The 18028-nt window shown below is 45.9% G+C and overlaps 6 non-coding genes and 36 pseudogenes across 6 annotated transcripts; all 42 read right to left on the reverse strand.

Annotated features, from left to right (window-relative positions):
* Positions 1-319: 319 nt before the first annotated feature.
* Positions 320-438, reverse strand: LOC140291426 (5S ribosomal RNA; annotated as a pseudogene).
* A 269-nt stretch (positions 439-707) lies between these two features.
* Positions 708-826, reverse strand: LOC140297682 (5S ribosomal RNA). The gene has a single exon (XR_011913396.1). It is a non-coding gene; the product is annotated as a 5S ribosomal RNA (ribosomal RNA).
* Positions 827-1092: 266 nt separating this feature from the next.
* On the reverse strand, positions 1093-1211 carry LOC140291625 (5S ribosomal RNA; annotated as a pseudogene).
* A 269-nt stretch (positions 1212-1480) lies between these two features.
* On the reverse strand, positions 1481-1599 carry LOC140293657 (5S ribosomal RNA; annotated as a pseudogene).
* A 269-nt stretch (positions 1600-1868) lies between these two features.
* Positions 1869-1987, reverse strand: LOC140295354 (5S ribosomal RNA; annotated as a pseudogene).
* A 269-nt stretch (positions 1988-2256) lies between these two features.
* On the reverse strand, positions 2257-2375 carry LOC140298563 (5S ribosomal RNA). The gene has a single exon (XR_011914198.1). It is a non-coding gene; the product is annotated as a 5S ribosomal RNA (ribosomal RNA).
* A 266-nt stretch (positions 2376-2641) lies between these two features.
* On the reverse strand, positions 2642-2760 carry LOC140292010 (5S ribosomal RNA; annotated as a pseudogene).
* Positions 2761-3029: 269 nt separating this feature from the next.
* Positions 3030-3148, reverse strand: LOC140318027 (5S ribosomal RNA; annotated as a pseudogene).
* Positions 3149-3417: 269 nt separating this feature from the next.
* LOC140272807 (5S ribosomal RNA) lies at positions 3418-3536 on the reverse strand (annotated as a pseudogene).
* A 262-nt stretch (positions 3537-3798) lies between these two features.
* Positions 3799-3917, reverse strand: LOC140295606 (5S ribosomal RNA; annotated as a pseudogene).
* A 657-nt stretch (positions 3918-4574) lies between these two features.
* On the reverse strand, positions 4575-4693 carry LOC140290964 (5S ribosomal RNA). The gene has a single exon (XR_011912408.1). It is a non-coding gene; the product is annotated as a 5S ribosomal RNA (ribosomal RNA).
* Positions 4694-4959: 266 nt separating this feature from the next.
* On the reverse strand, positions 4960-5078 carry LOC140272811 (5S ribosomal RNA; annotated as a pseudogene).
* Positions 5079-5340: 262 nt separating this feature from the next.
* Positions 5341-5459, reverse strand: LOC140295608 (5S ribosomal RNA; annotated as a pseudogene).
* A 269-nt stretch (positions 5460-5728) lies between these two features.
* On the reverse strand, positions 5729-5847 carry LOC140295355 (5S ribosomal RNA; annotated as a pseudogene).
* A 269-nt stretch (positions 5848-6116) lies between these two features.
* Positions 6117-6235, reverse strand: LOC140298565 (5S ribosomal RNA). The gene has a single exon (XR_011914200.1). It is a non-coding gene; the product is annotated as a 5S ribosomal RNA (ribosomal RNA).
* A 266-nt stretch (positions 6236-6501) lies between these two features.
* LOC140292013 (5S ribosomal RNA) lies at positions 6502-6620 on the reverse strand (annotated as a pseudogene).
* A 269-nt stretch (positions 6621-6889) lies between these two features.
* Positions 6890-7008, reverse strand: LOC140289257 (5S ribosomal RNA; annotated as a pseudogene).
* A 269-nt stretch (positions 7009-7277) lies between these two features.
* Positions 7278-7396, reverse strand: LOC140272812 (5S ribosomal RNA; annotated as a pseudogene).
* Positions 7397-7658: 262 nt separating this feature from the next.
* On the reverse strand, positions 7659-7777 carry LOC140295609 (5S ribosomal RNA; annotated as a pseudogene).
* A 269-nt stretch (positions 7778-8046) lies between these two features.
* LOC140298214 (5S ribosomal RNA) lies at positions 8047-8165 on the reverse strand (annotated as a pseudogene).
* Positions 8166-8833: 668 nt separating this feature from the next.
* LOC140296294 (5S ribosomal RNA) lies at positions 8834-8942 on the reverse strand (annotated as a pseudogene).
* Positions 8943-9211: 269 nt separating this feature from the next.
* On the reverse strand, positions 9212-9330 carry LOC140295278 (5S ribosomal RNA; annotated as a pseudogene).
* Positions 9331-9995: 665 nt separating this feature from the next.
* LOC140306157 (5S ribosomal RNA) lies at positions 9996-10114 on the reverse strand (annotated as a pseudogene).
* A 269-nt stretch (positions 10115-10383) lies between these two features.
* On the reverse strand, positions 10384-10502 carry LOC140291168 (5S ribosomal RNA; annotated as a pseudogene).
* A 269-nt stretch (positions 10503-10771) lies between these two features.
* LOC140296270 (5S ribosomal RNA) lies at positions 10772-10890 on the reverse strand (annotated as a pseudogene).
* Positions 10891-11159: 269 nt separating this feature from the next.
* LOC140295448 (5S ribosomal RNA) lies at positions 11160-11278 on the reverse strand (annotated as a pseudogene).
* Positions 11279-11550: 272 nt separating this feature from the next.
* On the reverse strand, positions 11551-11669 carry LOC140297723 (5S ribosomal RNA). The gene has a single exon (XR_011913434.1). It is a non-coding gene; the product is annotated as a 5S ribosomal RNA (ribosomal RNA).
* A 269-nt stretch (positions 11670-11938) lies between these two features.
* On the reverse strand, positions 11939-12057 carry LOC140312813 (5S ribosomal RNA; annotated as a pseudogene).
* A 269-nt stretch (positions 12058-12326) lies between these two features.
* Positions 12327-12445, reverse strand: LOC140299346 (5S ribosomal RNA; annotated as a pseudogene).
* Positions 12446-12714: 269 nt separating this feature from the next.
* LOC140284242 (5S ribosomal RNA) lies at positions 12715-12833 on the reverse strand (annotated as a pseudogene).
* A 269-nt stretch (positions 12834-13102) lies between these two features.
* Positions 13103-13226, reverse strand: LOC140271133 (5S ribosomal RNA; annotated as a pseudogene).
* A 269-nt stretch (positions 13227-13495) lies between these two features.
* Positions 13496-13613, reverse strand: LOC140289576 (5S ribosomal RNA; annotated as a pseudogene).
* A 660-nt stretch (positions 13614-14273) lies between these two features.
* LOC140295248 (5S ribosomal RNA) lies at positions 14274-14392 on the reverse strand (annotated as a pseudogene).
* Positions 14393-14661: 269 nt separating this feature from the next.
* LOC140291099 (5S ribosomal RNA) lies at positions 14662-14780 on the reverse strand (annotated as a pseudogene).
* A 269-nt stretch (positions 14781-15049) lies between these two features.
* On the reverse strand, positions 15050-15168 carry LOC140294547 (5S ribosomal RNA; annotated as a pseudogene).
* Positions 15169-15437: 269 nt separating this feature from the next.
* On the reverse strand, positions 15438-15556 carry LOC140296305 (5S ribosomal RNA; annotated as a pseudogene).
* A 269-nt stretch (positions 15557-15825) lies between these two features.
* Positions 15826-15944, reverse strand: LOC140289765 (5S ribosomal RNA; annotated as a pseudogene).
* A 266-nt stretch (positions 15945-16210) lies between these two features.
* Positions 16211-16329, reverse strand: LOC140292432 (5S ribosomal RNA; annotated as a pseudogene).
* A 269-nt stretch (positions 16330-16598) lies between these two features.
* On the reverse strand, positions 16599-16717 carry LOC140296136 (5S ribosomal RNA; annotated as a pseudogene).
* A 269-nt stretch (positions 16718-16986) lies between these two features.
* LOC140291181 (5S ribosomal RNA) lies at positions 16987-17105 on the reverse strand (annotated as a pseudogene).
* A 269-nt stretch (positions 17106-17374) lies between these two features.
* LOC140289386 (5S ribosomal RNA) lies at positions 17375-17493 on the reverse strand (annotated as a pseudogene).
* A 269-nt stretch (positions 17494-17762) lies between these two features.
* LOC140293787 (5S ribosomal RNA) lies at positions 17763-17881 on the reverse strand. The gene has a single exon (XR_011912710.1). It is a non-coding gene; the product is annotated as a 5S ribosomal RNA (ribosomal RNA).
* Positions 17882-18028: the final 147 nt, after the last annotated feature.

Here is an 18028-nt window from a genome sequence, read left to right on the forward strand (position 1 = left end):
TTCCAGGATAAGACAAGGTGGGGCTTATTCAGGGTGGTGTGGCGGTAAGCAACAATATTTGTTAGAAATGTGAATTATATAGGTACTGGAATCATACACTTCCTCTATGAAACCAGATAATTGCAGAGAAAGGCTGATGTGTAGTGGGCATATCATCTTCTCTGATGTGATCATTCTCTTCAGCTGAAACTGAGACTCTCAGATCACTTCGTGTCTGCCAACAAAGCAGCAGAAGCTGAAGATGACCAACTTCCTCATGTGTCACAGGGTGATCAGACGTTGCAACAAAAGACATTCAGGTGGTCCAGAGAAGAGATAAAGCTTACAGCACCTGGTATTCCCAAGCAGTCTCCCACCCAAGTACTAACCAGGCCGAACCCTCCTTGGCTTCTGAGAGCAGACGAGGTCAGACATATTCAGGGTGGTTTGGCCGTAAGCAACAATCTCTGTGACAAATGTGCATTATATAGGCAATGGAATCATATGGTTCCTCTATGTAACAAGATAATTGCCGAGAAAGGCTGATATGTAGTGGGCACATCTTGTTCCCTGACGTGATAATTTTCTCCATTTGAAAATGAGACTCTAAGATCACTTCGTGTCTGCCAACAAAGCAGCAGAAGCTGAAGATGACCAACTTCCTCATGTGTCACAGGGTGATCAGACGTTGCAACAAAAGACATGCAGGTGGTTGAGAGAAGAGAAAAAGCTTACAGCACCTGGTATTCCCAAGCAGTCTCCCATCCAAGTACTAACCAGGCCCAACCCTGCTTGGCTTCCAAGATCAGACGAGGTCGGGCATATTCAGGGTGGTGTGGCCGTAAGCAACAATATCTGTGACAAATATAAACTGTATAGGTACTGGAATTATACGGTTCCTCTATGCAACCAGATAATTGCCAAGAAAGGCTGATAAGTAGTGGAAACATCTTCCCTGTCGTGATTATTCTCTCCAGCTGAAACTGAGACTCTCATATCACTTCGTGTCTGCCAACAAAGCAGCAGCAGCTGAAGATGACCAACTTCCTCATGTGTCACAGGGCGATCAGACATTGCAACAAAAGACATGCAGGTGGTAGAGAGAAGAGAAAAAGCTTACAGCACCTGGTATTCCCAAGCAGTCTCCCATTCAAGTACTAACAAGGCCCAACCCTGCTTGGGTTCTGAGATCAGACGAGGTCGGGCATATTCAGGGTGGTGTGGCCGTAAGTAACAATGTCTGTGACAAATGTGCATTATATAGGTACTGGAATCATACGGTTCCTCTATGCAACCAGATAATTGCCAAGAAAGGCTAACTTGTAGTGGGCACATCTTCTTCCCTGATGTGATTATTCTCTGCAGCTGAAACTGAGACTCTAAGATCACTTCGTGTCTGCCAACAAAGCAGCAGCAGCTGAAGATGACCAACTTCCTCATGTGTCACAGGATGATCAGACATTGCAACAAAAGACATGCAGGTGGTAGAGAGAAGAGAAAAAATTTACAGCACCTGGTATTCCCAAGCGGTCTCCCATTCAAGTACTAACCAGGCCCAACACTGCTTGGGTTCCGAGATCATACTAGGTCGGGCATATTCAGGGTGGTGTGGCCGAAAGTAGCAATGTCTGTGACAAATATGCATTATATAGGTACTGGAATCATACGGTTCCTCTATGCAACCAGATAATTGCCAAGAAAGGCTAACTTGTAGTGGGCACATCTTCTTCCCTGATGTGATTATTCTCTTCAGCTGAAACTGAGACTCTCAGATCACTTTGTGTCTGCCAACAAAGCAGCAGCAGCTGAAGATGACCAACTTCCTCATGTGTCACAGGGCGATCAGACGTTGCAACAAAAGACATGCAGGTGGTAGAGAGAAGAGAAAAAGCTTACAGCACCTCGTAATCCCAAGCGGTCTCTCATCAAAGTACTAACCAGGCCCAACCCTCCTTGGCTTCTGAGATCAGACGAGGTCAGACATATTCAGGGTGGTTTGGCCGTAAGCAACAATCTCTGTGACAAATGTGCATTATATAGGCAATGGAATCATATGGTTCCTCTATGTAACAAGATAATTGCCGAAAAAGGCTGATATGTAGTGGGCACATCTTGTTCCCTGACGTGATAATTTTCTCCAGCTGAAAATGAGACTCTAAGATCACTTCGTGTCTGCCAACAAAGCAGCAGCAGCTGAAGATGACCAACTTCCTAATGTGTCACAGGGTGATCAGGCGTTGCAACAAAAGACATGCAGGTGGTTGAGAGAAGAGAAAAAGCTTACAGCACATGGTATTCCCAAGCGGTCTCCCATCCAAGTACTAACCAGGCCCAACCCTGCTTGGCTTCCAAGATCAGACGAGGTCGGGCATATTCAGGGTGGTGTGGCCGTAAGCAACAATGTCTGTGACAAATATAAACTGTATAGGTACTGGAATCATACGGTTCCTCTATGCAACCAGATAATTGCCAAGAAAGGCTGATAAGTAGTGGAAACATCTTCCCTGATGTGATTATTCTCTCCAGCTGAAACTGAGACTCTCATATCACTTCGTGTCTGCCAACAAAGCAGCAGCAGCTGAAGATGACCAACTTCCTCATGTGTCACAGGGCGATCAGACATTGCAACAAAAGACATGCAGGTGGTAGAGAGAAGAGAAAAAGCTTACAGCACCTGGTATTCCCAAGCAGTCTCCCATTCAAGTACTAATCAGGCCCAACCCTGCTTGGGTTCTGAGATCAGACGAGGTTGGGCATATTCAGGGTGGTGTGGCCGTAAGTAACAATGTCTGTGACAAATGTGCATTATATAGGTACTGGAATCATACGGTTCCTCTATGCAACCAGATAATTGCCAAGAAAGGCTGATATGTAGTGGGCACATCTTGTTCCCTGACGTGATAATTTTCTCCAGCTGAAAATGAGACTCTAAGATCACTTCGTGTCTGCCAACAAAGCAGCAGAAACTGAAGATGACCAACTTCCTCATGTGTCACAGGGTGATCAGACGTTGCAACAAAAGACATGCAGGTGGTTGAGAGAAGAGAAAAAGCTTACAGCACCTGATAATCCCAAGCGGTCTCCCATCCAAGTACTAACCAGGCACAACCCTGCTTGGCTTCCGAGATCAGACGAGGTCGGGCTTATTCAGGGTGGTGTGGCCGTAAGCAACAATGTCTGTGACAAATGTAAATTGTATAGGTACTGGAATCATACGTTTCCTCTATATAACCAGATAATTGCAGAGAAAGGCTGATAAATAGTGGGCACATCTTCTTCCCTGACGTGATTATTCTCTCCAGCTGAAAATGAGACTCTCAGATCACTTCGTGTCTGCCAACAAAGCAGCAGCAGCTGAAGATGACCAACTTCCTTATGTGTCACAAGGCGATCAGACCTTGCAACAAAATACATGCAGGTGGTAGAGAGAAGAGAAAAAGCTTACAGCACCTGGCATTCCCAAGGGGTCTCCCATTCAAGTACTAACCAGGCCCAGCCCTCCTTGGCTTCCGAGATCAGTCGAGGTCGGGCATATTCAGGGTGGTGTGGCCGTAAGTAACAATGTCTGTGAAAAATGTGCATTATATAGGTACTGGAATAATACAGTTCCTCTATGTAACCAGATAATTGCAGAGAAAGGCTAACTTGTTGTGGGCACATCTTCTTCCTTGATGTGATTATTCTCTGCAGCTGAAACTGAGACTCTCAGATCACTTCGTGTCTGCTAACAAAGCAGCAGCAGCTGAAGATGACCAACTTCCTCATGTGTCACAGGGCGATCAGACATTACAACAAAAGACATGTAGGTGGTAGAGAAAAAGCTTACAGCACCTGGTATTCCCAAGCGGTGTCCCATCAAAGTACTAACCAGGCCCAGCCCTCCTTGGCTTCCAAGATCAGACAAGGTCAGACATATTCAGGGTGGTTTGGCCGTAAGTAACAATCTCCGTGACAAATGTGCATTATATAGGCAATGGAATCATACACTTCCTCTATGTAACCAGATAATTGCCGAGAAAGGCTGATATGTAGTGGGCACATCTTCTTCCCTGATGTGATTATTCTCTTCAGCTGAAACTGAGACTCTCAGATCACTTTGTGTCTGCCAACAAAGCAGCAGCAGCTGAAGATGACCAACTTCCTCATGTGTCACAGGGCGATCAGACGTTGCAACAAAAGACATGCAGGTGGTAGAGAGAAGAGAAAAAGCTTACAGCACCTCGTAATCCCAAGCGGTCTCTCATCAAAGTACTAACCAGGCCCAACCCTCCTTGGCTTCTGAGATCAGACGAGGATAGACATATTCAGGGTGGTTTGGCCGTAAGCAACAATCTCTGTGACAAATGTGCATTATATAGGCAATGGAATCATATGGTTCCTCTATGTAACAAGATAATTGCCGAAAAAGGCTGATATGTAGTGGGCACATCTTGTTCCCTGACGTGATAATTTTCTCCAGCTGAAAATGAGACTCTAAGATCACTTCGTGTCTGCCAACAAAGCAGCAGCAGCTGAAGATGACCAACTTCCTAATGTGTCACAGGGTGATCAGGCGTTGCAACAAAAGACATGCAGGTGGTTGAGAGAAGAGAAAAAGCTTACAGCACCTGGTATTCCCAAGCGGTCTCCCATCCAAGTACTAACCAGGCCCAACCCTGCTTGGCTTCCAAGATCAGACGAGGTCGGGCATATTCAGGGTGGTGTGACCGTAAGCAACAATGTCTGTGACAAATATAAACTGTATAGGTACTGGAATCATACGGTTCCTCTATGCAACCAGATAATTGCCAAGAAAGGCTGATAAGTAGTGGAAACATCTTCCCTGATGTGATTATTCTCTCCAGCTGAAAATGAGACTCTCAGATCACTTCGTGTCTGCCAACAAAGCAGCAGCAGCTGAAGATGACCAACTTCCATATGTGTCACAGGGCGATCAGACCTTGCAACAAAATACATGCAGGTGGTAGAGAGAAGAGAAAAAGCTTACAGCACCTGGCATTCCCAAGGGGTCTCCCATTCAAGTACTAACCAGGCCCAGCCCTCCTTGGCTTCCGAGATCAGTCGAGGTCGGGCATATTCAGGGTGGTGTGGCCGTAAGTAACAATGTCTGTGAAAAATGTGCATTATATAGGTACTGGAATAATACAGTTCCTCTATGTAACCAGATAATTGCAGAGAAAGGCTAACTTGTTGTGGGCACATCTTCTTCCTTGATGTGATTATTCTCTGCAGCTGAAACTGAGACTCTCAGATCACTTCGTGTCTGCTAACAAAGCAGCAGCAGCTGAAGATGACCAACTTCCTCATGTGTCACAGGGCGATCAGACATTACAACAAAAGACATGTAGGTGGTAGAGAAAAAGCTTACAGCACCTGGTATTCCCAAGCGGTGTCCCATCAAAGTACTAACCAGGCCCAGCCCTCCTTGGCTTCCAAGATCAGACAAGGTCAGACATATTCAGGGTGGTTTGGCCGTAAGTAACAATCTCCGTGACAAATGTGCATTATATAGGCAATGGAATCATACACTTCCTCTATGTAACCAGATAATTGCCGAGAAAGGCTGATATGTAGTGGGCACATCTTCTTCCCTGATGTGATTATTCTCTTCAGCTGAAACTGAGACTCTCAGATCACTTTGTGTCTGCCAACAAAGCAGCAGCAGCTGAAGATGACCAACTTCCTCATGTGTCACAGGGCGATCAGACGTTGCAACAAAAGACATGCAGGTGGTAGAGAGAAGAGAAAAAGCTTACAGCACCTCGTAATCCCAAGCGGTCTCTCATCAAAGTACTAACCAGGCCCAACCCTCCTTGGCTTCTGAGATCAGACGAGGTCAGACATATTCAGGGTGGTTTGGCCGTAAGCAACAATCTCTGTGACAAATGTGCATTATATAGGCAATGGAATCATATGGTTCCTCTATGTAACAAGATAATTGCCGAAAAAGGCTGATATGTAGTGGGCACATCTTGTTCCCTGACGTGATAATTTTCTCCAGCTGAAAATGAGACTCTAAGATCACTTCGTGTCTGCCAACAAAGCAGCAGCAGCTGAAGATGACCAACTTCCTAATGTGTCACAGGGTGATCAGGCGTTGCAACAAAAGACATGCAGGTGGTTGAGAGAAGAGAAAAAGCTTACAGCACATGGTATTCCCAAGCGGTCTCCCATCCAAGTACTAACCAGGCCCAACCCTGCTTGGCTTCCAAGATCAGACGAGGTCGGGCATATTCAGGGTGGTGTGGCCGTAAGCAACAATGTCTGTGACAAATATAAACTGTATAGGTACTGGAATCATACGGTTCCTCTATGCAACCAGATAATTGCCAAGAAAGGCTGATAAGTAGTGGAAACATCTTCCCTGATGTGATTATTCTCTCCAGCTGAAACTGAGACTCTCATATCACTTCGTGTCTGCCAACAAAGCAGCAGCAGCTGAAGATGACCAACTTCCTCATGTGTCACAGGGCGATCAGACATTGCAACAAAAGACATGCAGGTGGTAGAGAGAAGAGAAAAAGCTTACAGCACCTGGTATTCCCAAGCAGTCTCCCATTCAAGTACTAATCAGGCCCAACCCTGCTTGGGTTCTGAGATCAGACGAGGTTGGGCATATTCAGGGTGGTGTGGCCGTAAGTAACAATGTCTGTGACAAATGTGCATTATATAGGTACTGGAATCATACGGTTCCTCTATGCAACCAGATAATTGCCAAGAAAGGCTGATATGTAGTGGGCACATCTTGTTCCCTGACGTGATAATTTTCTCCAGCTGAAAATGAGACTCTAAGATCACTTCATGTCTGCCAACAAAGCAGCAGAAACTGAAGATGACCAACTTCCTCATGTGTCACAGGGTGATCAGACGTTGCAACAAAAGACATGCAGGTGGTAGAGAGAAGAGAAAAAGCTTACAGCACCTGGTATTCCCAAGATGTCTCCCATCCAAGTACTAACCAGGTACAACCCTGCTTGGCGTCCGAGATCAGACGAGGTCGGGCTTATTCAGGGTGGTGTGGCCGTAAGCAACAATGTCTGTGACAAATGTAAATTGTATAGGTACTGGAATCATACGTTTCCTCTATATAACCAGATAATTGCAGAGAAAGGCTGATAAATAGTGGGCACATCTTCTTCCCTGACGTGATTATTCTCTCCAGCTGAAAATGAGACTCTCAGATCACTTCGTGTCTGCCAACAAAGCAGCAGCAGCTGAAGATGACCAACTTCCTTATGTGTCACAGGGCGATCAGACCTTGCAACAAAATACATGCAGGTGGTAGAGAGAAGAGAAAAAGCTTACAGCACCTGGCATTCCCAAGGGGTCTCCCATTCAAGTACTAACCAGGCCCAGCCCTCCTTGGCTTCCGAGATCAGTCGAGGTCGGGCATATTCAGGGTGGTGTGGCCGTAAGTAACAATGTCTGTGAAAAATGTGCATTATATAGGTACTGGAATAATACAGTTCCTCTATGTAACCAGATAATTGCAGAGAAAGGCTAACTTGTTGTGGGCACATCTTCTTCCTTGATGTGATTATTCTCTGCAGCTGAAACTGAGACTCTCAGATCACTTCGTGTCTGCTAACAAAGCAGCAGCAGCTGAAGATGACCAACTTCCTCATGTGTCACAGGGCGATCAGACATTACAACAAAAGACATGTAGGTGGTAGAGAAAAAGCTTACAGCACCTGGTATTCCCAAGCGGTGTCCCATCAAAGTACTAACCAGGCCCAGCCCTCCTTGGCTTCCAAGATCAGACAAGGTCAGACATATTCAGGGTGGTTTGGCCGTAAGTAACAATCTCCGTGACAAATGTGCATTATATAGGCAATGGAATCATACACTTCCTCTATGTAACCAGATAATTGCCGAGAAAGGCTGATATGTAGTGGGCACATCTTCTTCCTTGACGTGATAATTCTCTCCAGCTGAAAATGAGACTCTCAGATCACTTTGTGTCTGCCAACAAAGCAGCAGCAGCTGAAGATGACCAACTTCCTCATGTGTCAAAGGGTGATCAGACGTTGCAACAAAAGACATGCAGGTGGTAGAGAGAAGAGAAAAAGCTTACAGCACCTGGTATTCCCAAGCAGTCTCCCATCCAAGTACTAACCAGGCCCAAACCTGCTTGACTTCCAAGATCAGACGAGGTCGGGCTTATTCAGGGTGGTGTGGCCGTAAGCAACAATATCTGTGACAAATGTGCATTATATAGGTACTGGAATCATACACTTCCTCTATGTAACCAGATAATTGCCGAGAAAGGCTGACTTGTAGTGGGCACATCTTCTTCCCTGATGTGATTATTCTCTGCAGCTGAAACTGAGACTCTCAGATCACTTCGTGTCTGCCAACAAAGAAGCAGCAGCAGCTGAAGATGACCAACTTCCTCATGTGTCACAGGAGGATCAGACATTGCCACAAAAGACATGAAGGTGGTAGAGAGTAGAGAAGAAGCTTACAGCACCTGGTATTCCCAAGCAGTCTCCCATTGAAGTACGAACCAGACCCAACCCAACCCTGCTTGGCTTCCAGGATAAGACAAGGTGGGGCTTATTCAGGGTGGTGTGGCGGTAAGCAACAATATTTGTTACAAATGTGAATTATATAGGTACTGGAATCATACACTTCCTCTATGAAACCAGATAATTGCCGAGAAAGGCTGATGTGTAGTGGGCATATCATCTTCTCTGATGTGATCATTCTCTTCAGCTGAAACTGAGACTCTCAGATCACTTCGTGTCTGCCAACAAAGCAGTAGCAGCAGCTGAAGATGACCAACTTCCTCATGTGTCACAGGGTGATCAGACGTTGCAACAAAACACATGCAGGTGGTAGAGAGAAGAGAAAAAGCTTACAGCACCTGGTATTCCCAAGCGGTCTCCCACCCAAGTACTAACCAGGCCCAACACTGCTTGGCTTCCGAGATCAGACAAATTCAGGGTGGTGTGGCCGTAAGTAACAATGTCTGTGAAAAATGTGCATTATATAGGTACTGGAATAATACAGTTCCTCTATGTAACCAGATAATTGCAGAGAAAGGCTAACTTGTTGTGGGCACATCTTCTTCCTTGATGTGATTATTCTCTGTAGCTGAAACTGAGACTCTCAGATCACTTCGTGTCTGCTAACAAAGCAGCAGCAGCTGAAGATGACCAACTTCCTCATGTGTCACAGGGCGATCAGACATTGCAACAAAAGACATGTAGGTGGTAGAGAGAAGAGAAAAAGCTTACAGCACCTGGTATTCCCAAGCGGTGTTCCATCAAAGTACTAACCAGGCCCAGCCCTCCTTGGCTTCCGAGATCAGACAAGGTCAGACATATTCAGGGTGGTTTGGCCGTAAGTAACAATCTCCGTGACAAATGTGCATTATATAGGCAATGGAATCATACACTTCCTCTATGTAACCAGATAATTGCCGAGAAAGGCTGATATGTAGTGGGCACATCTTGTTCCCTGACGTGATCATTCTCTGCAACTGAAACTGAGACTCTCAGATCACTTCATGTCTGCCAACAAAGCAGCAGCAGCTGAAGATGACCAACTTCCTCATGTGTCACAGGGTGGTCAGACGTTGCAACAAAAGACATTCAGGTGGTCCAGAGAAGAGAAAAAGCTTACAGCACCTGGTATTCCCAAGCAGTCTCCCATTGAAGTACGAACCAGACCCAACCCAACCCTGCTTGGCTTCCAGGATAAGACAAGGTGGGGCTTATTCAGGGTGGTGTGGCGGTAAGCAACAATATTTGTTACAAATGTGAATTATATAGGTACTGGAATCATACACTTCCTCTATGAAACCAGATAATTGCCGAGAAAGGCTGATGTGTAGTGGGCATATCATCTTCTCTGATGTGATCATTCTCTTCAGCTGAAACTGAGACTCTCAGATCACTTCGTGTCTGCCAACAAAGCAGCAGCAGCAGCTGAAGATGACCAACTTCCTCATGTGTCACAGGGTGATCAGACGTTGCAACAAAAGACATGCAGGTGGTCGAGAGAAGACAAAAAGCTTACAGCTCCTGGTATTCCCAAGCGGTCTCCCATTTAAGTACTAACCAGGCCCAACCCTCCTTGGCTACCGAGATCAGACGAGGTCGGGCATGTTCAGGGTGGTGTGGCCGTAAGCAACAATGTCTGTGACAAATGTGCATTATATAGGTACTGGAATCATACGGTTCCTCTATGTAACCAGATAATTGCCGAGAAAGGCAGACTTGTAGTGGGCAAATCTTCTTCCCTCATGTGATCATTCTCTGCAGCTGAAACTGAGACTCTCAGATCACTTCGTGTCTGCCAACAAAGCAGCAGCAGCTGAAAATGACCACCTTTCTCATGTGTCACAGGGTGATCAGACGTTGCAACAAAAGACATGCAGGTGGTCGAGAGAAGAGAAAAAGCTTACAGCACCTGGTATTCCCAAGAGGTCTTCCATCCAAATACTAACCACGCCCAATCCTCCTTGGCTTCCGAGATCAGACGAGGTCGGGCATGTTCAGGGTGGTGTGGCCGTAAGCAACAATGTCTCTGACAAATGTGCATTATATAGGTACTGGAATCATACGGTTCCTCTATGCAACCAGATCATTTCCGAGAAAGGCTGATGTGTAGTGGTAACATCTTCTTCCCTGACGTGATTATTCTCTGCAGCTGAAACTGAGACTCTCAGATCACTTTGTGTCTGCCAACAAAGCAGCAGTAGCTGAAGATAACCAACTTCCTCATGTGTCACAGGGTGATCAGACGTTGCAACAAAAGACATGCAGGTGGTAGAGAGAAGAGAAAAAGCTTAAGGCACCTGGTATTCCCAAGCGGTCTACCATTCAAGTACTAACCAGGCCAAAACCTGCTTGGCTTCCGAGATCAGACGTGGTCAGGCATTTTCAGGGTGGTGTGGCCATAATTAACCATAACTTTGACAAATGTGCATTATAAAGGTACTGGAATCATACAGTTCCTCTATGCACCCAGATAATTGCAGAGAAAGGCTGATGTGTAGCGGGCATATCATCTTCTCTGATGTGATCATTCTCTGCAACTGAAACTGAGACTCTCAGATCACATTGTGTCAGCCAACAAAGCAGCAGCAGCTGAAGATGACCAACTTCCTCATGTGTCACAGGGTGATCAGACGTTGCAACAAAAGACATGCAGGTTGTAGAGAGAAGAGAAAATGCTTACGGCACCTGGTATTCCAAAGCAGTCTCCCATCCAAGTACTAAGGAGGCTCAACCCTGCTTGGCTTCCGAGATCAGACGAGGTCGGGCATGTTCAGGGTGGTGTGGCCGTAAGGAACAATTTCTGTGACAAATGTGCATTATATAGGTACTGGAATCATACGGTTCCTCTATGTAACCAGATAATTGCCGAGAAAGGCTGACTTGTTATGGGCACATCTTCTTCCCTGATGTGATTATTCTCTGCAGCTGAAATTGAGACTATCAGATCACTTCGTGTCTGCCAACAAAGAAGCAGCAGCAGCTGAAGATGACCAACTTCCTCATGTGTCACAGGAGGATCAGACGTTGCCACAAAAGACATTCAGGTGGTCCAGAGAAGAGATAAAGCTTACAGCACCTGGTATTCCCAAGCGGTCTCCCATTTAAGTACTAACCAAGCCCAACCCTCCTTGGCTTCCGAGATCAGACGAGATCGGGCATGTTCAGGGTGGTGTGGCCGTAAGCAACATGGTCTGTGACAAATGTGCATTATATAGGTACTGGAATCATACGGTTCCTCTATGTAACCAGATAATTGCCGAGAAAGGCTGACTTGTAGTGGGCACATCTTCTTCCCTGATGTGATTATTCTCTGCAGCTGAAACTGAGACTCTCAGATCACTTTGTGTCTGCCAACAAAGCAGCAGCAGCTGAAGATGACCAACTTCCTCATGTGTCACAGGGTGATCAGACGTTGCAACAAAAGACATGCAGGTGGTAGAGAGAAGAGAAAAAGCTTACAGCACCTGGTATTCCCAAGCCGTCTCCCATTTAAGTACTAACCAGGCCCAACCCTCCTTGGCTTCCGAGATCAGACGAGGTCGGGCATGTTCAGGGTGGTGTGGCCGTAAGCAACCATAACTGTGACAAATGTGCATTATATAGGTACTGGAATCATACAGTTCCTCTATGTAACCAGATAATTGCCGAGAAAAGCTGATAAGTAGTGGGCACATCTTCTTCCCTGACGTGATTATTCTCTTGAGCTGAAAGTGAGACTCTCAGATCACTTTGTGTCTGCCAACAAAGCAGCAGAAGCTGAAGATGACCAACTTCCTCATGTGTCACAGGGCGATCAGACCTTGCAACAAAATACATGCAGGTGGTAGAGAGTAGAGAAGAAGCTTACAGCACCTGGTATTCCCAAGCGGTCTCCCATCCAAGTACTAACCAGGCCCAACCCTGCTTGGCTTCCGAGATCAGACGAGGTCAGGCATGTTCCGGGTGGTGTGGCCGTAAGTATCAATGTGTCTGACAAATGTGCATTATATAAGTACAGGAATCATACGGTTCCTCTATGTAACCAGATAATTGCTGAGAAAGGCTGATGTGTAGTTGGCACATCTTCTTCCCTGACGTGATTATTCTCTTCAGCTGAAACTGAGACTCTCAGATCACTTCGTGTCTTCCAACAAAGCAGCAGCAGCTGAAGATGGCCAACTTTCTCATGTGTCACAGGGTGATCAGACGTTGCAACAAAAGACATGCAGGTTGTAGAGAGAAGAGAATATGCTTACAGCACCTGGTATTCCCAAGCAGTCTCCCATTAAAGTACTAACCAGGCCCAACCCTCCTTGGCTTCCGAGATCAGACGAGGTCGGGCTTATTCAGGGTGGTGTGGCCGTAAGGAACAATTTCTGTGACAAATGTGCATTATATAGGTACTGGAATCATACAATTCCTCTATGTAACCAGATAATTGATGAGAAAGGCTGACTTGTTATGGGCACATCTTCTTCCCTGATGTGATTATTCTCTGCAGCTGAAACTGAGACTCTCAGATCACTTCGTGTCTGCCAACAAAGCAGCAGCAGCTGAAGATGACCACCTTCCTCATGTGTCACAGGGTGATCAGACGTTGCAACAAAAGACATGCAGGTGGTAGAGAAAAGAGAAAAAGCTTACAGCACCTGGTATTCCCAAGCAGTCTCCCACCCAAGTACTAACCAGGCACAACCCCGCTTGGCTTCCGAGATCGGACGAGGTCGGGCATATTATATTCAGGGTGGTGTGGCCGTAAGCGACAATCTCTGTGACAAATGTGCATTATATAGGTACTGGAATCATACGGTTCCTCTATGTAACCAGATAATTGCAGAGAAAGGCTTATGTGTAGTGGGCACATCTTCTTCCCTGACGTGATTATTCTCTGCAGCTGAAACTGAGACTCTCAGATCACTTCGTGTCTGCCAACAAAGCAGCAGAAGCTGAAGATGACCAACTTCCTCATGTGTCACAGGGTGATCAGACGTTGCAACAAAAGACATTCAGGTGGTCCAGAGAAGAGATAAAGCTTACAGCACCTGGTATTCCCAAGCAGTCTCCCACCCAAGTACTAACCAGGCCAACCGTGCTTGGCTTCCGAGATCAGACGAGGTCAGGCATGTTCAGGGTGGTGTGGCCGTAAGCGACAATGTCTGTGACAAATGTGCATTATATAGGTACTGGAATCATACGGTTCCTCTATGTAACCAGATAATTGCAGAGAAAGGCTTATGTGTAGTGGGCACATCTTCTTCCCTGACGTGATTATTCTCTTCAGTTGAAACTGAGACTCTCAGATCACTTCGTGTCTGCCAACAAAGTAGCAGAAGCTGAAGATGACAAACTTCCTCATGTGTCACAGGGTGATCAGATGTTGCAACAAAAGACATGCAGGTGGTAGAGAGAAGAGAAAAAGCTTACAGCACCTGGTATTCCCAAGCAGTCTCCCATTGAAGTACAAACCAGACCCAACCCTGCTTGGCTTCCAGGATAAGACAAGGTGGGGCTTATTCAGGGTGGTGTGGCGGTAAGCAACAATATTTGTTACAAATGTGAATTATATAGGTACTGGAATCATACACTTCCTCTATGAAACCAGATAATTGCCGAGAAAGGCTGATGTGTAGTGGGCATATCATCTTCTCTGATGTGATCATTCTCTTCAGCTGAAACTGAGACTCTCAGATCACTTCATGTCTGCCAACAAAGCAGCAGCAGCAGCTGAAGATGACCAACTTCCTCATGTGTCACAGGGCGATCAGACATTGCAACAAAAGACATGCAGGTGGTAGAGAGAAGAGAAAAAGATTACATCACCTGGTATTCCCAAGCAGTCTCCCATCCAAGTACTAACCAGGCCCAAACCTGCTTGGCTTCCGAGATCAGACGAGATAAGACTTATTCAGGGTGGTGTGGCCGTAAGCAACAATGTCTCTGACAAATGTGCATTATATAGGTACTGGAATCATACGGTTCCTCTATGTAACAAGATAATTGCCGAAAAAGGCTGATATATAGTGGGCACATCTTGTTCCCTGACGTGATAATTTTCTCCAGCTGAAAATGAGACTCTAAGATCACTTCGTGTCAGCCAACAAAGCAGCAGCAGCTGAAGATGACCAACTTCCTCATGTGTCACAGGGTGATCAGACGTTGCAACAAAAGACATGCATGTGGTAGAGAGAAGAGAAAAAGCTTACAGCACCTGGTATTCCCAAGCTGTCTCCCATCCAAGTACTAACCAGGTACAACCCTGCTTGGCGTCCGAGATCAGACGAGCTCGGGCTTATTCAGGGTGGTGTGGCCGTAAGCAACAATGTCTCTGACAAATGTGCATTATATAGGTACTGGAATCATACGGTTCCTCTATGCAACCAGATAATTGCCGAGAAAGGCTTATGTGTAGCGGGCAAATCATCTTCTCTGATGTGATCATTCTCTGCAACTGAAACTGAGACTCTCAGATCACTTCGTGTCTGCCAACAAAGCAGCAGCAGCTGAAGATGACCATCTACCTCATGTGTCACAGGGTGATCAGACGTTGCAACAAAAGACATGCAGGTGGTAGAGAGAAGAGAAGAAGCTTACAGCACCTGGTATTCCCAAGCAGTCTCCCATCCAAGTACTAAGCAGGCTCAACCCTGTTTGGCTTCCGAGATCACACGAGGTTGGGCATATTCAGGGTGGTGTGGCCGTAAGTAACAATGTCTGTGACAAATGTGCATTATATAGGTACTGGAATCATACGGTCCCTCTATGCAACCAGATAATTGCCAAGAAAGGCTAACTTGTAGTGGGCACATCTTCTTCCCTGATGTGATTATTCTCTACAGCTGAAACTGAGACTCTCAGATCACTTCGTGTCTGCCAAAAAAGCAGCAGCTGCTGAAGATGACCAACTTCCTCATGTGTCACAGGGTGATCAGACGTTGCAACAAAAGACATGCAGGTGGTAGAGAGAAGAGAAGAAGCTTACAGCACCTGGTATTCCGAAGCAGTCTCCCATCCAAGTACTAAGCAGGCTCAACCCTGTTTGGCTTCCGAGATCACACGAGGTTGGGCATATTCAGGGTGGTGTGGCCGTAAGTAACAATGTCTGTGACAAATGTGCATTATAGAGGTACTGGAATCATACGGTTCCTCTATGCAACCAGATAATTGCCAAGAAAGGCTAACTTGTAGTGGGCACATCTTCTTCCCTGATGTGATTATTCTCTACAGCTGAAACTGAGACTCTCAGATCACTTCGTGTCTTCCAACAAAGCAGCAGCAGCTGAAGATGACCAACTTCCTCATGTGTCACAGGGTGATCAGACGTTGCAACAAAAGACATGCAGGTTGTAGAGAGAAGAGAAAACGCTTACAGTACCTGGTATTCCCAAGCAGTCTCCCATTGAAGTACTAACCAGGCCCAACCCTCCTTGGCTTCCGAGATCAGACGAGGTCGGGCATATTCAGGGTGGTGTGGCCGTAAGGAACAATGTCTGTGACAAATATAAACTGTATAGGTACTGGAATCATACGGTTCCTCTATGCAACCAGATAATTGCCAAGAAAGGCTGATAAGTAGTGGAAACATCTTCCCTGACGTGATTATTCTCTCCAGCTGAAACTGAGACTCTCATATCACTTCGTGTCTGCCAACAAAGCAGCAGCAGCTGAAGATGACCAACTTCCTCATGTGTCACAGGGCGATCAGACATTGCAACAAAAGACATGCAGGTGGTAGAGAGAAGAGAAAAAATTTACAGCACCTGGTATTCCCAAGCAGTCTCCCATTCAAGTACTAACAAGGCCCAACCCTGCTTGGGTTCTGAGATCAGACGAGGTCGGGCATATTCAGGGTGGTGTGGCCGTAAGTAACAATGTCTGTGACAAATGTGCATTATATAGGTACTGGAATCATACAGTTCCTCTATGCAACCAGATAATTGCCAAGAAAGGCTAACTTGTAGTGGGCACATCTTCTTCCTTGATGTGATTATTCTCTGCAGCTGAAACTGAGACTCTCAGATCACTTCGTGTCTGCCAACAAAGCAGCAGCAGCTGAAGATGACCAACTTCCTCATGTGTCACAGGATGATCAGACATTGCAACAAAAGACATGCAGGTGGTAGAGAGAAGAGAAAAAATTTACAGCACCTGATATTCCCAAGCGGTCTCCCATTCAAGTACTAACCAGGCCCAACTCTGCTTGGGTTCTGAGATCATACTAGGTCGGGTATATTCAGGGTGGTGTGGCCGAAAGTAACAATGTCTGTGACAAATGTGCATTATATAGGTACTGGAATCATACGGTTCCTCTATGCAACCAGATAATTGCCAAGAAAGGCTAACTTGTAGTGGGCACATCTTCTTCCCTGATGTGATTATTCTCTTCAGCTGAAACTGAGACTCTCAGATCACTTTGTGTCTGCCAACAAAGCAGCAGCAGCTGAAGATGACCAACTTCCTCATGTGTCACACGGCGATCAGACGTTGCAACAAAAGACATGCAGGTGGTAGAGAGAAGAGAAAAAGCTTACAGCACCTGGTATTCCATAGCGGTCTCTCATCAAAGTACTAACCAGGCCCAACCCTCCTTGGCTTCTGAGATCAGACGAGGTCAGACATATTCAGGGTGGTTTGGCCGTAAGCAACAATCTCTGTGACAAATGTGCATTATATAGGCAATGGAATCATATGGTTCCTCTATGTAACAAGATAATTGCCGAAAAAGGCTGATATGTAGTGGGCACATCTTGTTCCCTGACGTGATAATTTTCTCCAGCTGAAAATGAGACTCTAAGATCACTTCCTGTCTGCCAACAAAGCAGCAGCAGCTGAAGATGACCAACTTCCTCATGTGTCACAGGGTGATCAGACGTTGCAACAAAAGACATGCAGGTGGTAGAGAGAAGAGAAAAAGCTTACAGCACCTGGTATTCCCAAGCGGTCTCTCATCCAAGTACTAACCAGGCCCAACCCTCCTTAGCTTCTGTGAGCAGACGAGGTCAGACATATTCAGGGTGGTTTGGCCGTAAGCAACAATCTCTGTGACAAATGTGCATTATATAGGCAATGGAATCATATGGTTCCTCTATGTAACAAGATAATTGCCGAGAAAGGCTGATATGTAGTGGGCACATCTTGTTCCCTGACGTGATAATTTTCTCCAGCTGAAAATGAGACTCTAAGATCACTTCGTGTCTGCCAACAAAGCAGCAGCAGCTGAAGATGACCAACTTCCTCATGTGTCACAGGGTGATCAGACGTTGCAACAAAAGACATGCAGGTGGTTGAGAGAAGAGAAAAAGCTTACAGCACCTGGTATTCCCAAGCGGTCTCCCATTCAAGTACTAACCAGGCCCAACCCTGCTTGGCTTCCAAGATCAGACGAGGTCGGGCATATTCAGGGTGGTGTGGCCGTAAGCAACAATGTCTGTGACAAATATAAACTGTATAGGTACTGGAATCATACGCTTCCTCAATGCAACCAGATAATTGCCAAGAAAGGCTGATAAGTAGTGGAAACATCTTCCCTGACGTGATTATTCTCTCCAACTGAAACTGAGACTCTC

The sequence above is a fragment of the Leuresthes tenuis genome, unplaced genomic scaffold (genome assembly GCF_036924035.1).
Source record: "Leuresthes tenuis unplaced genomic scaffold, fLeuTen1.0.hap1 SCAF_1, whole genome shotgun sequence".
In the NCBI taxonomy this organism is placed as follows: domain Eukaryota; kingdom Metazoa; phylum Chordata; class Actinopteri; order Atheriniformes; family Atherinopsidae; genus Leuresthes; species Leuresthes tenuis.